The sequence below is a fragment of the Anas platyrhynchos genome, chromosome 2 (genome assembly GCF_047663525.1).
Source record: "Anas platyrhynchos isolate ZD024472 breed Pekin duck chromosome 2, IASCAAS_PekinDuck_T2T, whole genome shotgun sequence".
Taxonomy (NCBI): domain Eukaryota; kingdom Metazoa; phylum Chordata; class Aves; order Anseriformes; family Anatidae; genus Anas; species Anas platyrhynchos.
The window spans coordinates 93,567,231-93,586,909 of record NC_092588.1 but is presented as its reverse complement, the minus strand read 5'-3'; the positions used below and the strand labels follow the sequence as shown (position 1 = coordinate 93,586,909).

General features: G+C 40.1%; 1 long non-coding RNA gene across 1 annotated transcript; it reads right to left on the bottom strand.

Moving 5' to 3' along the window:
- Positions 1-453: 453 nt before the first annotated feature.
- On the bottom strand, positions 454-18,339 carry LOC119716108 (uncharacterized). Its single transcript, XR_011806803.1, has 4 exons — positions 17,940-18,339; positions 3,431-3,519; positions 1,780-1,841; positions 454-919 (listed from the first exon to the last, which is right to left on the bottom strand). It is a non-coding gene; the product is annotated as an uncharacterized lncRNA (long non-coding RNA).
- Positions 18,340-19,679: the final 1,340 nt, after the last annotated feature.

Sequence of the window (19,679 nt, the reverse complement as noted above, 5' to 3'; positions counted from 1 at the left end):
CCCTCCCCACCACAATAGCCCCAGTGCTGTAAAGGACAAGGTGCTTATAAACAGCTGCATATGTATTCTCATAATGATGGACCTGCCAAATGTTACTTTCAGTCTGAGTGGAATGACTCAATCTCAGGAACCTCCCTATATGTTATTCAAGCAAGCAAGCAACACCATGGCACTGGAAGCTTTAAATATAACTTTTGATGAATTTGGGTAGTTAATGCTCTGATCCAGCTGACTTTTAAAGAATCTTAGCCTCTTCCACTCCTTTATACCCATGCATGATGTGAATATACACACTGAAAGCTTTCAGACAGGTAGCTTTGAATTTTCTGTTTATTCAAAAAACACAGATAGCAGCAGGTTCCTCTACACTGCCTTGCTAACTGTAAGGAACACCTCTGGAATTAGAAGGAAGCGCAGCTTCTTGCTCACTCTGTCCTTAACAGGGGACTTTGTTGTATTGTAACTACATAACTGCATTTTGTTTCAAGGGAAATTGTATATGCTGTACAGCAAAAAATAATATACAACGTGACAGAAAAGGAAATAGAAAATTGTAGTATTCTTTAATTAATTTATTTTTATTTTTTTTTCCTGGTGACTTATCTGATGGCATAAAATATGTTTTTAACCTTCTAGTACACCAATACTTTTTATACCTGTTTTAAAAATCAGTGGACACAAAGAGAAGAGAAGACGTTGAATCTACATACTTTGAGTAAGATAGCAAAGAAATTCCAAGAAACTGAGTAAGTAGTTACAGCAAAACACAGACATTAGTAGTGACTTCACTTGACCACAGCAGTAGTTCCATTTTTCCTTGATACTTGTCATAGGGCTGATGACTTTGTTGGCTCTTTGCTGTCCCCATGAGTTTGGCCAAAGCAGTTGTGGGAAAGGACAACATCCTCTGGGTTTCCATCTAAAATTCCAAAGGTCTGCTTGATTTATTTTGCTATAATTGGATCATTTTCTTGTGTTGATATATGTAAAGGCATGTTGCCACTCTGGCTCTTGTCTTGGAAAATCTCAGCTTGTATTCTTGAGCAGAACATCTTACTGATTTTAAAGGACTACAACAGATCATGTGATATGTTCCTTTCTGAAGGCAAGAATAGTTGGTAAGAGTGAACTGGCTTCCTTTCATCCCGTCCCAGCCATAAATAAAGTCTATAAGCTTGGTAAGGTAAGGACCCATAACTCCTGGAAGTACATACATCAGTACCAACCAGTTGCCATTCAAATCTAGTATTTCTGTAGGCAAAACTCCCTGTTCCCAATGTCTTTTGGAAGATTTTTATAAATCTGTGCAGATTAGGTTTTGTACTGAAATTATGTTAATTTTTAATTCATTATGAGGATTTGGGTACTTCAGCTTAGTAAGATGCCAATATGGAAGTTACACAACCTCTTCACACCCTCTCTCTTTGCATATACATGAAGATAATCAACTTTACACACCATTCTGATACACTCTTAGTAAATCAACACAAGCTCCTTTATAGAAAACTTTGTAGGATCATGTCATTATCATGGGGGGTGTCTGCTTTCCAAAGTCTATGACTTCAGCTGCTGCTAGAATCAGGACATAAAGAATAGTGGCTCCGCTTGCCAAACAGCATGTGAAGGGATCTGAAATGCCTTAGAGACAACACTGCATTTATATACAAGTATTGCAATGACTGACATGTCCTAAAGAACATGAAATCTGTGTGACTGAAAGGCAGGCAGAAAACATTGGTAGTACTGTACACCTCTTGTATTCATTGATAGTACACCTACTGTATATGGGGATCCAAACTTGTTCTGCAGCTGTATCCAAGCTTCTAGCCCCCAAACGCTGACTGGAAAAGGGAAAGAAAAAAAGTGAGAGAAAGATTTCTTTGTTTATAAAATGTGAATTATTAAGCAACAGTAATGGAGACAAACATTTTTCAGTGTCTGGCAGTCTGCAATAGTCTACTCGCTGCAGGGAACTTTTTATTTTATTTATACAGAGTGTTTGCACCTAATTAAATGAAAAAGTAGAAATGTGCAGAACTACCTGAAAGTAATTCAGGGAGCTGACAAAAAAAAAAAAAAGGAAAAAAGCATATGTCCCACTTTGTGGGTGGTGTGTTGAATACTAGGACCTGTGTCATGGCTCTGCTGACCCTGAGGAAGAGTGTGATTCTTATACTTACATCATGTTATGAGGGGTCAGGCATCATCATGTGACAGGCCATGACCCTCATATAAATCACTGCCATGTAAACTGTAAAAATCACACTTCATTTCTTGAAGACTGAGCAGTCTCAAGAAAAGAATCATAGAATATCCTGAGTTGGAAGGGACCCTTAAGGATCATCAAGTCAACAAGAACAAAGATATCTGGCCATAAAGTAGCAGCTGTATTAATGATACGCAAAATGACCTCTTTTTTTTTCCTGACAAACAGAGGTAAAGTGAATGTCTGGGTGGTTTTGGTTGGCATTATTTGGCTGAGGGCAGGAGGAGAGGTCATAATTTTTACTTTCTTCTCTCCATTTATACTAAAACCTTGCAGCAGTTTAACAGGTAAAAGTTATGTAATACTGTAAAAGGTACTGAAGTTTAGCCAAATAGTTTCTCCTGGGTCTCTCTGGGCATCTGTAAAAGTCTGGGTACAGACAGAATCTTATATTTTGCCTGGATTTCCCTTGTCCATTTGTAGGTGAACCACTCCCATTTCATAGTTTCACCTTCCTTTTCCTACACCCTCTAACTTTCAGGCCAGCAAAGGGGCCAGCAAGAGGGGTCTCTTCTGAAGCACGGTGCCCACACCTGCCATCAGCAGAGCACCACATAGCTGGCATTGCTCTGAGATATATTTCACATGGACACACAGGGGCAAAGCGAAGTTCACAGAATCGCAGCATGGCTGAGGTTTGAAGGGACCTCTGGAGGCCATCTGGTCCAACCCCCCTGCTCAAGCACGGCCACCTACAGCTGGTAGCGTAGGACCATGTCCAGACTTTTAATACCTTCAAGGAGGAAGACTCCACAACCTCTCAGGGCAACCTGTGCCAGTGCTTGGCTAAGTTACTTCAGTAATCCTCTGCAGGTGCCCAGACATCTTCCTGTTTCTTCAGAGCTCACTTGCAAGCCTGCTGACAGGCCCTGTGACTAACCCAACACTGTTCATACATACGCTCTTCCTCCACTAGTTCAATTGGGAGAAATCTCTTCAAGGCCCTCTCAAAGCACGCCCTGTAATTTAGCTAGGTCCTTTATCAGATTTCTCTTTCACTGGACATGGTATGGCCCAGGCCGCAAACCGCAAAGCAGCATTTTGTGTGGTTGGAAAATGAACTGGGAGCCTCCAAGCTTGTATTCCCATCTCAGTCAACAACATACTGCCTGACTCTGTGTGAAATTGTTTACCTTCACCAGATCTTACCTCGGAGAAACTCACCTTAGAATGAAGTCCTCTTGACCACGCAAGCTGTGCTTAGTCTCTGTGGTGCAGGTGTGAAGGATTGCATGGCTCTCTGCATTCTTGGGCTGACAAAAAACAGTGTGACTCCAGTATTCATCAAAGATCCCCACATACCTCTATCCACTTCCACCTTCAGTACTTTACAGTCATTTGCGAGACCCATGGCATCAAGCCCATGGAAAATGGCAGGCAGGAAGAGTCTGATCCTGACAAATTTGCAGGATGCTTCCTCTCAGGTCACTTTCCCCAGCATGTGGCACATTCCAGGGCATTCTCTTCCTGCAGCAGAGCTGCACTCCAGCACCTCAGCTTTATTTCACAGAGTGACATGTTTAGTCCTTCCGTTTGCAAACAGAAGCTAGTAAATACACAAGAAGTGAGTGTGCAGAAAGCTGGAAAGTGTCTCTCAGAGCTGCAAATGCTCTCAACCAGGGTCTGACGGGATATGCAAGGCCATGGTTGTAGTATTTGTCATGCTTCCAGCGCTACCATTAATTTGCCATTTATTTTACCAGTCACCTCATATTTTGGCTTTTGTGTCTCAGCCTGGTTCACCAGCTATTTCCTATAATTTAATTTAACTGCTTTATAACATATGTTCCCTTGACCTTAAGGCATCCTTAATTTCTCATTAGCTGTTAGCTCTGCCCTCTAGTGCTGCATGTGACACAGGAACTGGATGTTGTATCAATGGCTTTGCCATAAAGCCAAGCTGGCATTTAAAAGTCAACTACATTGAATGGTAAAAAAACCCTACACATTGACTAAACTGACTTGATATTTTTGTGCCTCCCAGCGGTGGTTACAAGTCCATTTGTAGTCATTTAAAGAGCAGACCTCTGAAATTTAGCCTACCTAAAACCCAGTGCTTTACAATATTGACTGGTCAACTAAAGTTTAGTTACTGCATGCTTATGCAGCTCAGCCTGTGGCTTTGATCCTCTTCACAGGTTCCCAGCTGCTGCGGATTTGACCAAGTGCCCCTTTGAGTGAAGTGCAGCTGAGAAAGTTATCCACCTCAGTGCCTGGAATTTGAAGTTAAGCTGGGATGAACAGCAGAGCCAACAAGAGTACAGGGACCTCCAGCATTTTGAATACTGCAGAGCATATGCAAGAACTAATGCTACTGCTTTGCACTTAAGCAGTAATATTTTTAAGTAGAGTTTTATGAAAACTCTAAAGTTTTGTTTTCCTAATTCTACTTGAGGAAAATGGCATTAGTCAAACATGTGAAAGCACTTAAAGTAATGTAGGCATGTTCCTAAAGAGTGGATGAAGTGAGATGAAGACATGGTTGTTGACATGACATCTTTGAAATGCTTTCCCTCCTTGCACAAGCTCCTCATGCTATTATTAAGGTCAGTATAACTGTTTGGTTAGGCATTAGAAATATCATAAAGGCAAATGCTGAAGAGACTTTGAGTCTTTCTTCTTATAAACACTTGTTCATACTTGGGAAAGAAACACCCTTCCATACTCCTGGCCTTCCCTTCCTTTCCTTCCCTCCAGCTAGCACATGGATCTTTCAGTCTGAACTCTTTCACACATTTTTGTGATCTCTCCAAGTTCTGCAGGTACTTGGGGAGTGTGGAAATTAGCATTTGGGAGTGCAAAGCTGTTGAGCTTTATGTGGGAACTATTATTTAAAGATTGCTGAAGAAATAAGCATGATAGAGAGTAGACTGGAAAAGCTAATGCAGATATGGTTGGTACCAAGCTACTGAGGAAGTTTGGGACACTGAAGCACAGAGAGAAGGAGGTTAGAAAGAAAAAGGTCATGCTATTTGGCTCTGGGTGAAGATAGGGAAGCCTAATTTTTGTTTTCTCAATCTGACACCTATATCCCTACCCACAGTGTGGCTTTCCATCTTTTCAGAAAATGTTAATCAGGTTCTTCTTAGTCTCTTCTGCATCTTTTCTCTAACTCTTCTGCTCCTGAGTCTCATGCTGACACTTAGCTTTTCCATAGGGGAAAGCTGATGGAGCAAAGCCAAGTTTCCTGGAGAGACGCAGGGCCAAGAAAAGTGCAGTTGATTCAGAACCAATGCTAAGGTCCCGTGCAAGATGATGGCTGTCAGGCATTTGGCAGTTTTAGGAGAGTGCAGTTGGGTTGGGCTGTATGATGACATTAAGAATGTTGTTTTAAAGAAAATTGAATACCTAAGCAACTTAAAACAGCAGACCTATCTGCTATAATTTTTGCAAGGGCTTCATTGGCTACACTTTGGGAACAACATCTTGCATTTGCTCTTTTTCAACACAACACTTCAGTTTAAAGTGTCAGGAATACATAGGTACACAATATTCAAACCATCTTCACAATACCTGCCAAATACCATCTACAATGTCCAAAGGCCACTTCCATTCCTGAGGTTCAGTCTAGTCCTCAGAAGCTGACTAACACTTAAACAGCTGCTAAAATACGCTCCACAAGACACAATGACAGCCAGGGTGGAGAAAAAACATAATCTGTGCCAAAATCATGAACCACTATTGAAAGTCTATGAGCTAATGCCAGCCCTTTGAACTGGTACACTCTTGCAAATGTGTTTGAGTTTAATAAAGTTAAAAAATTGTAATTGATGCATTCACTGTTGCAAGGCCACTAACATTGTGACCAACATTTTTATTACCTGCCACAGACATAGTAGAATATTATTATTAGATTAAGAATACTGGAAATATACTTTAAGCTTAAAATGACATAAATACATACACCTTTAGCAGTGGAAGTAGGCACCATACCTTTGATACTAAAATATTTATTTTAAAAAAAGAATAGAAGTATACCCTCTTACTTGGTAAAAGAAAAATCATCTGTGGATCCTCAAAGAATTGATAATTTTAGCTCTATAAGTAGAAGTATGAAGGAAATTTGTAATAAATCTGGACTCCAGGGCCACTTCAGGGATAAAATACTGTTACTGTGAAGATGGCTTTTAATCTTTTAAATGAACATCTTTTTAATATAAAAAATCTTTTTAATATTTATCATATATTTCATTTTCAAATGAAATTGGACACCACCCTGCAGTCCAGAACATCTGCACTTTCTAATTGTACACAGAAGCTGAGCAAACTGAATCAAGACAGAAGCTTTTTGTGTGTACGTGTATGTGTGCATGCACATGCACATGCATGGGTGGATGTATGTACTTCTGTGGTAGTATGAGAAAGAGGGAGGCAGAGAAAAAAGGAGATATTTTTCCCTTCCTACTTCATTTTTGCAACTCTGGACCTGGCAATAGGTGATTACCAGACATTGATCAAATGTTGCAGACCTCATCATATGCTGTTACCTCCAAAATTAGGTTTGTGGCCAAGGCTTCCCACTCGAAGAACTTTGATATTTTTTCTGTGTACCTCATGCACACTTGATATATTTCATTAAATGTACAAAAAAAAAATAGTATGAAATGTAGTAACTTTTAAAGCTCAATATTTGCCAACAAAGGGGTTATAAAATAGGAAGCTTATTTAATAAGCTATCTGGCAAAATATTTGAATAAATAAACCAACATTTAATTATACAATAAATATTATCTAATTTCAGTAACAGAGAAACCACTGACCAAGTCACTTTACCAAAAGCAAATTTTAACAATGAAATATCGACCAATGGATAGTGCCCCAAATAAGACCTACTTATTCTGCTTTATTCTGTGGCCATAGCATACTTTATCAATCTACCTTTTCTCCATCTGACTATTTTTTTAAAGTCTTTTTCAAAGTCCATACATTTCCCATGGTATTTTTTCTGGCCCAGGTGGTGAGCCAATATTTGGAGCACAACCAGTATTTACTACTAAGACAAGCAGTCTTAGGGGAAGAGAGATGACTAAAAGAGAGTTTTGCACATGAATGCACGTGCAAATGTTCCGAGCCTCTGAATGCAAGACAGAAGATTATTTTTTCAGTATTTTAGCCTTCTTTCATCAGTCAGAGTGGTACTGCAAGAGCAATCTGAGCTTCGCATCCAACTCACAGTATCAGTGCTCCTATGGTTATCTTTGGACTTCACTGTCTTTGTATTCAGCCCTCAGTGAAAACACTTCTATACAAGTAAATTGTACAAGGCGCCTTCTTTAAATTTGGGCTTTGCATTTGAAATCTGGAAAAAAAAAAATCCTGATACTTACCCTAGATTATATATGGCTCACCGATTTCAGCCAAGGCAAATCCAGCCTCCTGAACAGCATAACTTATTAATTGCTCTTAGTTCCATATAGAAACAGGATACATGGAGTTGCTAAACAGAGACTAAAAAGGATACGACTATTTCCCAAGGTGTAAGAAAGAGTAGATGGATACAAAGAGATTATGCTAGAGTCAGAAATTTTGCAAATTAAATTACATATTTAAAAGAGGACAAGAGGCAGTTCAATGTACATTAAGTAGGATGTCTCAGACTTCTGTGGCAGAGACAGAAACATAGTAAGTCTAATAAAAGTAAAAGAAAGAGAACAATGAAAAGACAACTTTACATCAAGAGAAAGGGATGGGAATCCCCAAGAGACAGATTAGGAAAAGGTATATAGATGGGGAAAAGGGAAAGAAATTCTAAAAATAAGAACAATCTTCTACTTTGAAGCAATAGACAGACTTCAGGCTGTCTTGCTGAACTATTCCTTCAAGCTATTTGAAAGTTAGGTATCAAAGGCTACAGAACAGCAGATTCTAACAGCCCTCCACAGATTTACATACCTGCCAGAATAAAGGATAGGATAGGATAGGATAGGATAGGATAGGATAGGATAGGATAGGATAGGATAGGATAGGATAGGATAGGATAGGATAGGATAGGATAGGATAGGATAGGATAGGATAGGATAGGACGGCTCAGTTGGAAGGAACCTTCAAAGATCATGTAGTCCAACTGCCTGACCACTTCAGGGCTAACCAGAAGTTAAAGTATATTACTGAAAGTGTTTTCCGAATGCCTCGAACACTGACAGGCATGAGGAACCACCTCACTAGGAAGCCTGTTGTGTTTGACCACCCTCATGTTAAGAGGGTACAGACCTTTTATGCTTAATTTCAGACCTAAGAATTTTAAGTGTATGCCTCCAGCACAACGGTCTTGGAGATCTCTGAATTCCAGGGAACTTTGCCCCCATCCTTCCCAAGACACATATATACAGAACACGAGTGTGCAGCATCTAAAAGCTTAGAAACACCTGGCCTCCAAAGTCCCACATGCCCCTTTGCTGTGGCAGGGCTAATACTTGGTTAAATATTGGCACAGCTTCAGATCATTAATTACAGATACATAGCTATTTAGAGCTCTGATAGCTTCCAGAGCCTGAAAGCAGCCACCATACTTCAAAAGCATAGGCATATTTATAATGATATTTCCTGTTGGTTTGCTTTGTTTTCTCTTCCTAAATCTCTCCCATTGTTGATATTGCCATCCTCCTCTGTTACCACTCTTGCTTTCCCTTCTCTGTTTTCTATTTACTCTATTTTGTTGTTACCTCTCCTTCCCTAACTCTCTGTTCTCATTTTTTAAATTCATATTAACATATCCACTTCATTGTTTCTCTGTCCTACCCTGGATTTCATATTGCAACGAGCAAAACAAAATATGAGAGGAAAAAATGAAGTGTTGCATTTCTAGTTATCTACTCCCATATCTTGTGCTGTTTTGCATGTGAAGCCTTAGCATATGTCTGGAGCTTGACTTGAGAAATACTAGTTTTCATTTGGAAAAGAGAAAGCAGCTTTCTAGCACACGTGGTTTCTGAGAAAACATTATCTGAGCATACCCTGAATGCTAAGAAAACAAAGGCAAATAAAAAGAACCTCACATTGATTGTTTTTAAGCCAGAAAACAAATAAAAAGGAACTCCAATTTGATTATTTTAAGCCACTCTCATCACATGTGATTTTGGAACACTTAAAGTTGGCAATACTGCAATATGGATCAGGCGTGGTATTTGCCAGAAATCAGTCTGAGCATTTTATATACATTTGCTTCCTCTTCTACTCTTACCTATTAGTAGTGCAGCATTTTTCAAGACTGGTTGTTAAAACGTGTTGTCTGCAAACTAGCAAAAAGGGAGTGTGCACCCTGAAAACTTCTGGAAAAAAAAAAAAAAAAAGCAGAGATCAATACAGGGAATAGAGGAGTTGTGTGACTGCCATGATCCCTCCTGTCTTCAATCCTGGATGAGGATGGACTTTTAGTCTGGCTCTGGAACAACCTTATTGCCCTACCTTATTCCTAGGCCTGGTATACTACACCTTAAAGGCTCCTCACACATCCTCTTGTCATCAGAAGTACCAAGTAATGACAAAATAGAGTATCATAGAATCATAGAATATCCTGAGTTGGAAGGGACCCTTAAGGATCATCAAGTCCAACTCTTGACACCGCACAGGTCTACCCAAAAGTTCAGACCATGTGACTAAGCGCACAGTCCAATCTCTTCTTAAATTCAGACAGGCTCGGTGCAGTGACCACTTCCCTGGGGAGCCTGTCCCAGTGTGCAACCACCCTCTCTGTGAAGAACCCCCTCCTTATGTCAAGCCTAAATTTCCCCTGCCTCAGCTTAACCCCGTTCCCGCGGGTCCTGTCGCTGGTGTTAATGGAGAAAAGGTCTCCTGCCTCTCGACACCCCCTTACGAGGAAGTTGTAGACTGCGATGAGGTCTCCCCTCAGCCTCCTCTTCTCCAGGCTGAACAGGCCCAGTGCCCTCAGCCGTTCCTCGTACGTCTTCCCCTCCAGGCCTTTCACCATCTTCGTAGCCCTCCTCTGGACACTCTCCAACAGTTTCATGTCCTTTTTATACTGTGGTGCCCAGAACTGCACACAGTACTCGAGGTGGGGCCGCACCAGCGCAGAGTAGAGAGGGACAATCACCTCCCTTGACCTACTAGCGATGCCGTGCTTGATGCACCCCAGGACACGGTTGGCCCTCCTGGCTGCCAGGGCACACTGCTGGCTCATATTGAACTTGCTGTCTACCACGACCCCCAGATCCCTCTCTTCTAGGCTGCTCTCCAGCGTCTCATCACCCAGTCTGTACGTGCAGCCAGGGTTTCCCCGTCCCAGGTGCAGGACCCGGCACTTGCTCTTATTGAACTTCATGCGGTTGGTGATCGCCCAGCTCTCCAACCTATCCAGATCCCCCTGCAAGGCCTTTCCACCCTCATTCGAGTCCACAACTCCTCCAAGTTTGGTGTCATCAGCAAACTTGCTCAAAATACCTTCTATTCCTGCATCCAGATCGTTTATAAAAATATTGAAAAGTACCGGCCCTAAAATGGAGCCTTGAGGGACCCCACTGGTGACCGCCCGCCAGCCTGACGCAGCCCCATTTACCATAACCCTTTGGGCCCTGCCCGTTAGCCAGTTGCTCACCCATCGTATGATGTTTTTATTTAGCTGTATGGTGGACATTTTGTCCAGTAGGATCCTATGGGAAACCGTGTCAAAAGCCTTGCTGAAGTCCAAAAAAATCACATCAGCTGGTTTCCCTTGGTCCACCATACGGGTGATCTTATCATAAAAGGAAATCAGGTTAGTTAGGCAGGACCTACCCTTCACAAACCCATGCTGGCTGGGACCAATGACTGCTTTGTCCCCCAGGTGCGCCTCAATAAGTTCGAGAACCATCTTCTCCATGATTTTACCAGGCACTGATGTGAGACTGACAGGCCTGTAATTGCTAGGGTCTTCTTTCTGACCCTTCTTGAAAATCGGCACAACATTTGCCAGCTTCCAGTCTACCGGGACCTCTCCAGATTCCCAGGATCGTTGAAAAATAATTGAGAGAGGTTCCGCGATGACGTCCGCCAGCTCTTTCAGCACCCGGGGATGAATCCCATCTGGACCCATGGACTTGTAGGGATCCAGGTAGTAGGCAAGTGGTGAGTATTATTTGTCCTCAGATTTCCAGAGGTGAGAAGAGCACATGCAAAGCCACAACATCATCTTCCTTTTGGGCTTGGGAGGGGAGACTGTTTTCCCCCCTTTCTTTTTTCTCTTTGCCCTCTTTTTTGGGAGAGGAAAAACGTAACTCTAAACAACTTCACATTTTCTGATTTTTTTTTTTTAAGAGAGCGAGCAGAAGAATCAAAAAATTATACAAGTGTGACAGTGCTCCCTGTTCTTTTGTTTCCTTCTATTTGTGTGGCTAAGGTGCCTGTAACCCTGGTAAGTATCACACTATTTCCCATCTGATTAACACAAGTGGTTCTGGAAATACCATGACACACTCCTCTCTGTGCAACAACTGCTTTACTTTTCAACCATTTTTAGGCACGATGCTGTCTATTCCACTTTAAGCAGATATAAAGCTTGGAAATCAGAACCTGTGGAATTCATAAAGGAAACAGCATACAAAGCAGCTATTTACAATTATAGCACTAGGGTTTTTCCAAGAATTTCTGAATATGTGTATTCCTTTGCCCACGATGTTTCAGCTTCTGTGGTAGATAGTTTGACGGATCTGAATTGGAATGACGTTGAACGCATAAGAAACAGAAACAAGTGCAGAAATCTTGGCTGGCTGCTGCTGGCTCCTTACTGGTGACACGGATATTATGATTAATCAACAGTGTAGTTCTGGACACAGTGAGTCAGGACCTTATTGCTGCTGGTGAAGGAATTCAGCAATTCCTGTCCAAACTGAAATTACCATGGGAGTTTTGTGGGTGTCTTGTAGAGATTCATACCTGCTATGAATATATATATGTCTTCAGGAAGCAGAAAGTTTCTAAAACCTCAGCAATGCCAGGAGAACATAGATTCAAGTTCACCTTTCTGTAAGTGCATCATGCTCTTTCTCCATGTTACCATCACTCTGTTCCCCATCTATGTGCAGGCACACCTGTCTCTTTCCTGAGCCTTTTTGGCATTTGGTAGCTGTCGTGTTGCTGGATAAATGGGAATAAACAGGCTTAAGCTTATCCTAGCTCTCCCATGAACTGCACAGGAAGACAAGGTGCTTAAAATCAGCATTAATATCCTAGATCGAATGGTACATTTTAGAGCTTATAGAACCTGTCTTTTGAAGCAGGATCTTTCTGAGGGTCTTACAGATACAGCCAAACTGCTAGAATCCTAAAATCCCTGACTGTAGCACTCATTTGTCCAGTTCATAAATCTGCCTCTCTATTCTTCAAAGTGCCAAAACCTATCTAGCCAAACATCCAGCTTTTATAAGACAGTCTAACAAGCTGTCTGGCTCAACTAGCTGAACTCTGATGGTGCTCCAGATTTTCAGTCAGCAGACCACTTTGTAAGGAAAATATCTACTCGCAGATCCTGTTCCCTTCCAGTACCAGTAGCTTAATCTACCATGTATTAGTTTATTTTATTTTTTTTCAATCAACCACAAGAAAGAGCTCTGCAGTCCATCCACTCACCACAGTTTCAGATCCTTGCTTCCTCAGCCTTTTTTTCTTGGCCTTCTTCACTGTAAATGGTGTCAGTGATACTTTCTATGGTCTGTTTATGCATAATATGATATAAAAAAAAAACCTGCATACTTGGTATGACCAAGAAATTCTGAGTACAAAAGTACTCTTTGGGATTTCTTCTGCCTGAGCTCACTCTGTTCTTGGATAATCCTGTAACAGGCTGTTCTCTATGATCACAGATGTAAATGGCCCCACAGAAGCTGGAGCACTCGACTCTACTACCAAGTTAGACTGCACACAGTTATACCTAATTGCTGCTTCCATTACAACTTCTCTTTCAAAGCTGGTAAGGCACAACTAAATAGAAGCAGTCCTTGTAAAATCACAGCTAGGGCTTTTAATCAACAAAGAGTAAAATAACTACTATAATTACAGATTTGTTGCAATGCTTCCTCCTAAAAATGGCAATGTTTAAGAAAGAAATGTTGTTTTTAACACAATTCTTCAAGTTTTACCCTTGGCGTAGATACATAGTGATTCTCTTTCTCTCCTGGAAGATAAGGGGCAGAGAGGCTTTCACCTTCCCATGTTTCTACTGCTCATTGCTAATAGCTTCAGCAGCAGTCCCGCCAGTGCTCCCAAGAGCCTGGCTGCTTCAATAATGAAGAAGCATGATCCTCAGTAGTGATGCAGGTATTAGTAACATCACCACACACACAATATTTTAAGGAATGAAATCTGTCTAGAAAACTGGAAAACAAGAGACTCAAAGTGAAATATTCCTATTATTTCATGCACTGTTATTTTTTATTATTATTATTTTCAGGAAAAACATCTTTCAAACTATAGTTCTCCTATGAGTACATACAGTTGTTCCTCTAGTGTGACATCTATGAGACCATATTTTTGCATTCACTTACAACATTGTCCATGCAGAGTTTAATCAAGTATCTACTAGCCTGTGACTGAAAACTGATAATGATAGAATTCTCAGTCATGCAAAAAAAAAAAAAAAAAAAAAAAGTGAAATGGTAAATAGACAGTGGGAATGCAATTATATTAGGGCTCTCATGTTTTCAAGACTTAATATAAGTTTTGGCAAGGATATTCAGTAAAACTATATTGATTCATCTTTGCCTGTTTTTAGTTTTTGTATTTTGAGCGAACCCCAGCATTATCACATGAACCCACATAAGGTGCTATTTTTGTTTACAATATTTTACTACATGATTAATTTAATTCTGTGCAAAATTTCAGCTTTGTGCATAAAGTTTAACATGACAACTTATCCTATATGAAGCCACTAACAGAGGAGGAAAACTATTTTAAAACTAGGTGCACTGACTTCAATACATTTTAGAGCAGGCCTTGTTTTCATGAACTTCACAAGTTAGTATGCTAGTTTTATGAGAGAGAATCGTCAGGACTATGTGGAAAGATGTTGACAGAGTAATTCATATAGTAAAACAGTTCTTAATATACTAGGTTGTATTTTCAATTATGCTTTCTATTTGATTGTTAAAAGCAAATCTTGTTGATCCAGCAATATACACTTGGCTTTGCAGCCACTGTTGCTGTTTAGTAATGTCTTGGGAAATCCTATGCCTTTGAAAATCTATGCAAATCATCTAAGAGGAGCCAACTTTAACACTCAGGTTGAATTAGAAAATAGGAAAACACACAGTGTAAGTAGTTTAAGAACAAATTTGTCTCTAGCTAAAATTAAGCACCAATTCATAGTGACATTGTGAAAACACCAAACTGTACGTTAAAATTCCTAAACATCACTGCTATTCACAACAAGCCAATACAAACATTCGTTATTTCTGTGTCTAAAAGTGAGTTTATAAGTTAGGAAAATGATGTCAGTATAAAAGAATTCCAAACTAATTTTATCTGATGGGCAAGTGAATTCATGTACTGAGATGCTAAATAAATATTTGACAACACCATTCCATAGTATAATTTATTTCACATATGTACTAAATTAAAATGAAAGGTTTTTTTTTCTAAACTGCAAGCAATTTCCAGGCAAACCACTAATTGGGATGATGGTGATGGCTGCCATTGTGTCATGGTGGAGAACTTTCTCACCCTTCCAAAGGTCACAAAGAGTTTTGAGCAAATAATCAAAACCACAAGGCAGAGAAAAGTATAGTAGTTACTGTTTTGTCACTTTAGTGACAGTGAATTTCAATCTATAACACTGAGCACTTCTGCTAATGGGGAAGAAGGAACTGATGTTAAATGTCTGACCTTGTATTTGCATCAAGAAGCACTACCATTATTGATAAGGAGCTCAGAGTTTTGCCTAGCAATGGGCACTGCTGGGAAAATTCATTCCAATGTGGCAGTGCTGTTGTTAGGATACTATTTAAATCTGTGCTGTGTCTCAATGACTGGTGGGAAATACGTTCCTCACACAACAACCAATACACACTGACACTTGATGGCACAGGGAAATACACAAGGGGCATGTAAGAACTACTAGATGTGTTGCACAAACTACTAGATGTGTTGCACAAACAGGTCCAGTGCACAGATTCTTCAGAGAGGAAATTAGATAGCATGCACTATTTTCTACTCTATGCTGAAATGGAAGCTGCAGAGGGACTATACATAATTCCAGGTCCCCACATGGAAAAAGTAGGTCCATTCAGTGGTTCCTACTAAGGCAAAGTTTCTATGAAAATTGCATTTATTTAAGGTTCAACCAAAGAAGGAAGAGTTCAACACCATCCCAAGGATATAGAGAAGCATTTTTTTATACTGTAGTTAGGGTGATAGAGTATCAAACTGGTTTAGACCACACTGTAATGCTAGGGTCAAAATTTGAACTGAAATTCCCTCAAATTGAGATACTATTATACAGAATTTTGATTAAAACCCCCCTAGAGACAATAGATAGTTGCAAAGATCAGCTATTTTATATCCCAGAAAGGATATATATCAAGGATATATATAAAGGATATATATCAAGGATAAGGTTCATAAGTAATTAAGAAAAATATAGGTAATACTTATCTCAAATGCAAGCCTTACTTATATGTAATAGCATATGGTTTTAAAATATTACAATGTACATACCAGTACAAAGTTTTGGATATTAAATGCAAAACAAAAAGTATTCAATAGAACTTTCACTTACAAAAAATAATTTAATACAATCTGTTCTTTTTTTCCCCATTACAGAAAAAGGACATCTATTTAACAAAAACCAAAAGAAATGAAATGGAAATGAAAGCTCAATGTGATTTATATAGTGAGATTAAATTCAGAATGACATTTTCCATTTATTTTTTAATACATATTATATTTCCCCCTCTCACTCGCTTCCTTGCCTTGGAGAAACCTGGAATATCTATTGATTGTTCTACAAATCATGAAACCTTAACCAATCTGACATTAAAGTACTTGAGCTATGTAAGAGAAAATTCAAACAGACAGTATAAGAGTTTCTACATTAATCTTCACTCTTGATCTAACAGTTTGTATCATATATGAATATATGGATTCTAGTCTTCTTGATGTACTTACTGTCGTGTACACAGGGTCCTTCTCTCTCTAGAGAGTGTTAATACAGAAAAACGCATTTGTTGTGAAGCTTCATTCTAATACAATACAGACTCTGTATAGCACTCTGGAACTGTTCTGAATGAAAAGCATTACATGCACGTAAGCTGTGCTATTAAAAAAAAAAAAAAAAAAAAAAAAAAAAAAACAATTAGGGAGATTAGAAAGAGTGAAAGACAGAAGGAAAATAGGAGTTCTGAAATAATATTATGGTGCTGGGAAAAAAAACATTTTATCTTCCCAGGCTTACAGTGCCACGTAATTGCCATTGTGAAGTAGCTTTTTCTTTTATTTATTTTTGAAAAATAAATACCCTTTGTGTACATGGATGTTTGGTTGTACTTTGGAATTAGCTGCAGTTCATGGTGATTGAAATACCAGCAATAAACCATTTTCTAATAACATGCAGAAAAAATCAGCAGGTTGACCCAAAAATCAGTACTTATTCGATTACCTACCAGCCTTGTTTCCAAAGTTCCCAGGTCCCAATATCTGCTTTAGAAATGTCTATTTTAAAGCTTTTGGCTTAAATGTCTATGCACAGATGCTACACATGAAATCTTATGGATAAGTGCCCCCAAATAGGACATAGATTTGGTTAGATTTGTGCATGCGTAGATGTATTTGAAAATGTATTTGAATGACAGGCTTGAGTAATTTCATGTATAATTTGTCAAGCAGAAGTCTTGACCACTTATACCAGAATACAAAAAATAATAAATAAATAAATATTTTTTTTCAAACTACAGGGAAATTAACTGTTATCTTTAATAGTGTATCAGAGAATATGAATGCATGGCAAGGAGCTGTGGCATACTGAATGACTACAGGTTTTTTCAATAAAATAACATTGCAAAAATATGCATCTTTAAACAGCTACTCTGCTACCAATTTGTTATTCCAGTTCTGTCAGACTGCCTTGGTGAAATTCAACTAAAAATGTTAGAGCTACACCTATTTCTGACCTCACTCAGTTTGCATTGATGTGTGACATACCCCAATATCAGACTAGGTTAAGTGTAAGTCCAGAGCTGACTGTATATAACATCTTTAGTTAAGTCAAAAAAAAAAAAAGTATAGTTATTCTTCTCATGTTCCATTGTGGGAATAAAAATGTTTTTGCACAGTCACATATTTTAGAGGGAAGGAATGTGGTATTAAGATATGCTTGCAGTGATGAGAAAGCTTAACAGACAACCTTGTAAAATGCAGACAACCAGAATCCTTAAAGCAATTAGGCGGAAATCACTGTGTAAGAAACATTGCCACCTCATAGAGTATAAAAGTCGAAAGAAATTTGACTTATAACAAGCCGGCAACTGAAAGCCATGTATTGTCTGTGAAGCACTCGATAGACTGTGAACCTGGATTACTCAGTCAATGGGGAAACAGGGAATGGTCCCGGTCGTCGAGAAAAAAGAAAAAAATAATATATATATATATATATATATATAAACTGTGTTATGGAACTAGTAGGTGCACTCCTGCTTGTGGGACGCCCACCACTGCAATTGCGAATAAATTACTACTACACTGAGATTCTCACCTGAGCCTATGTTATTGGCTACGGAGTGTTTCTCACAGTCTGGGGGCTCGTCCGGGATCCGGTCACCTACTGGGGAGCCCCACCGCCGCAGCAGCAGGAAGGCATGCCCCGCTGATTTCAGCGGTCCTGTGCATCCACGGTGGCGGTTCTGCGGAGAGCTGACAGAGGGCCCGAGACTGGTTAAAGAGGCAGGATCCGTGAAGTAGTGGGGAAAGGAAGAAGGTAGGCACCCTGCGTTTGAGAATTGATCTGGTAACTCTGTGCACAGACCAAGGTAAGAAATATTAAGTATTGCCTTAGGGGTCGGGTGAGACTCTGTGTGATGTGTGAGTGAGATGTACTTTTGTACGAAGCGAGTGTGGAGTCCTGATCCGCGGTTCCGTAGCTCGGTGAGGGGCGTGGCTAGAGACAGACGAAGAGTGAGGTAAGAGGGGGGAGGCTACTCCGGAGGGTGGAATGATGTAGTGAACAGTCATTGAGGGCCCTCCCGAGGGAGGCCCTGAAAGTGAAAGGGGAGAAGGAAAAGCAGAGAGCGAATCTAATGGTATTCACAGTGTACCAGATAGTGAGGTAGAAGGTTGGAGAAAGAGGAAGAAAATCTTCAGGGGGAGTAATGGCAAGCAAGGAAAGCTACCTGTGCTGCAGCTTGAATCCTAGCAGGGACAGGCTTTGATAAGATGTTTTAAGTGTGGCCAGGCTGCCACTTCAAATAGGAATATCCGGAGTGGAAGGAGGAGAGAAGGAAAATGGGATGAAATATGGTATACTGATATGTTGTTTCAGTGCCCTGGAGGGCAAAAAGTATGAAATTAAGTTGGCCCCTGTCTGAACCTTTAGTAAATGTGTGAGAAACACTCTGTAGCCAATAACTTAGGTTCAGGCAAGGATCTCAGTGAAGTAGTAATTTATTCAGAATTGCAACGGCAGGCATCCCACAAGCAGGAGCACACCTACTAGTCACACAGTACGGTTTATATACTTTATTTCTCAATGGCCGGGACCCTTCCCTGTTTCCCCATTGACGGGGTAATCCAGGTTCACAACCTATCCAATGCTTCACAGACAATACATGACTTTCAGTTGCCAGCCTGTTAAATTTCAAATTTCTTTTGACTCTTTTACTGTTTAAAGTGGTAACGTTTCTTCACATATCTGACTTGACACCGTGATTTTCACCTAATTGTTCTAAGGAGTCGGATTATCTGCATTTTACAAAGTTACCTGCTAAGTTTTCTTATCACTGCAAAGATATCTCAATACCACATTCCTTACCTTTAAACAACGTAACTCTGCAAAAACAACATTTTTATTCCCACAAAAGTACAGACTGGAGAAAGCTAAAAAGAAGTGTTGAAAGAGTTATTGAAGGTGTTAAAGGTGTGGTATGTAGTATTTGACAGAGCTGTTTGAAGTTGAATGAGCAGAGGAAGAAGATGTAGGCATTATTTAAGTAACAGTCTACAAGTTTTGGTATACTTGCTGTGGTGTTTGGTCAGTTCCCCAAGTATCAGAGTGAGGGGGGAGGACAGCCTGCTCCACCAGGACCGTCTCCACAGGGGGGCTTCGGCTCCGGCGCCTGAAGCGCCTCCTCCCCCTCCTTCTGCACTGACTTTGGTGTCTACAGTGAGGTTTCTCGCTCCTCCCTCTCCCAGCTGCTGTTTAGCGGCAGGTTTTTGTTTTCGTTTTCTTGGATGTGCTCTGAAGAGGTACAGACTGTGTTGCTCATGGCTTGGCTCTGGG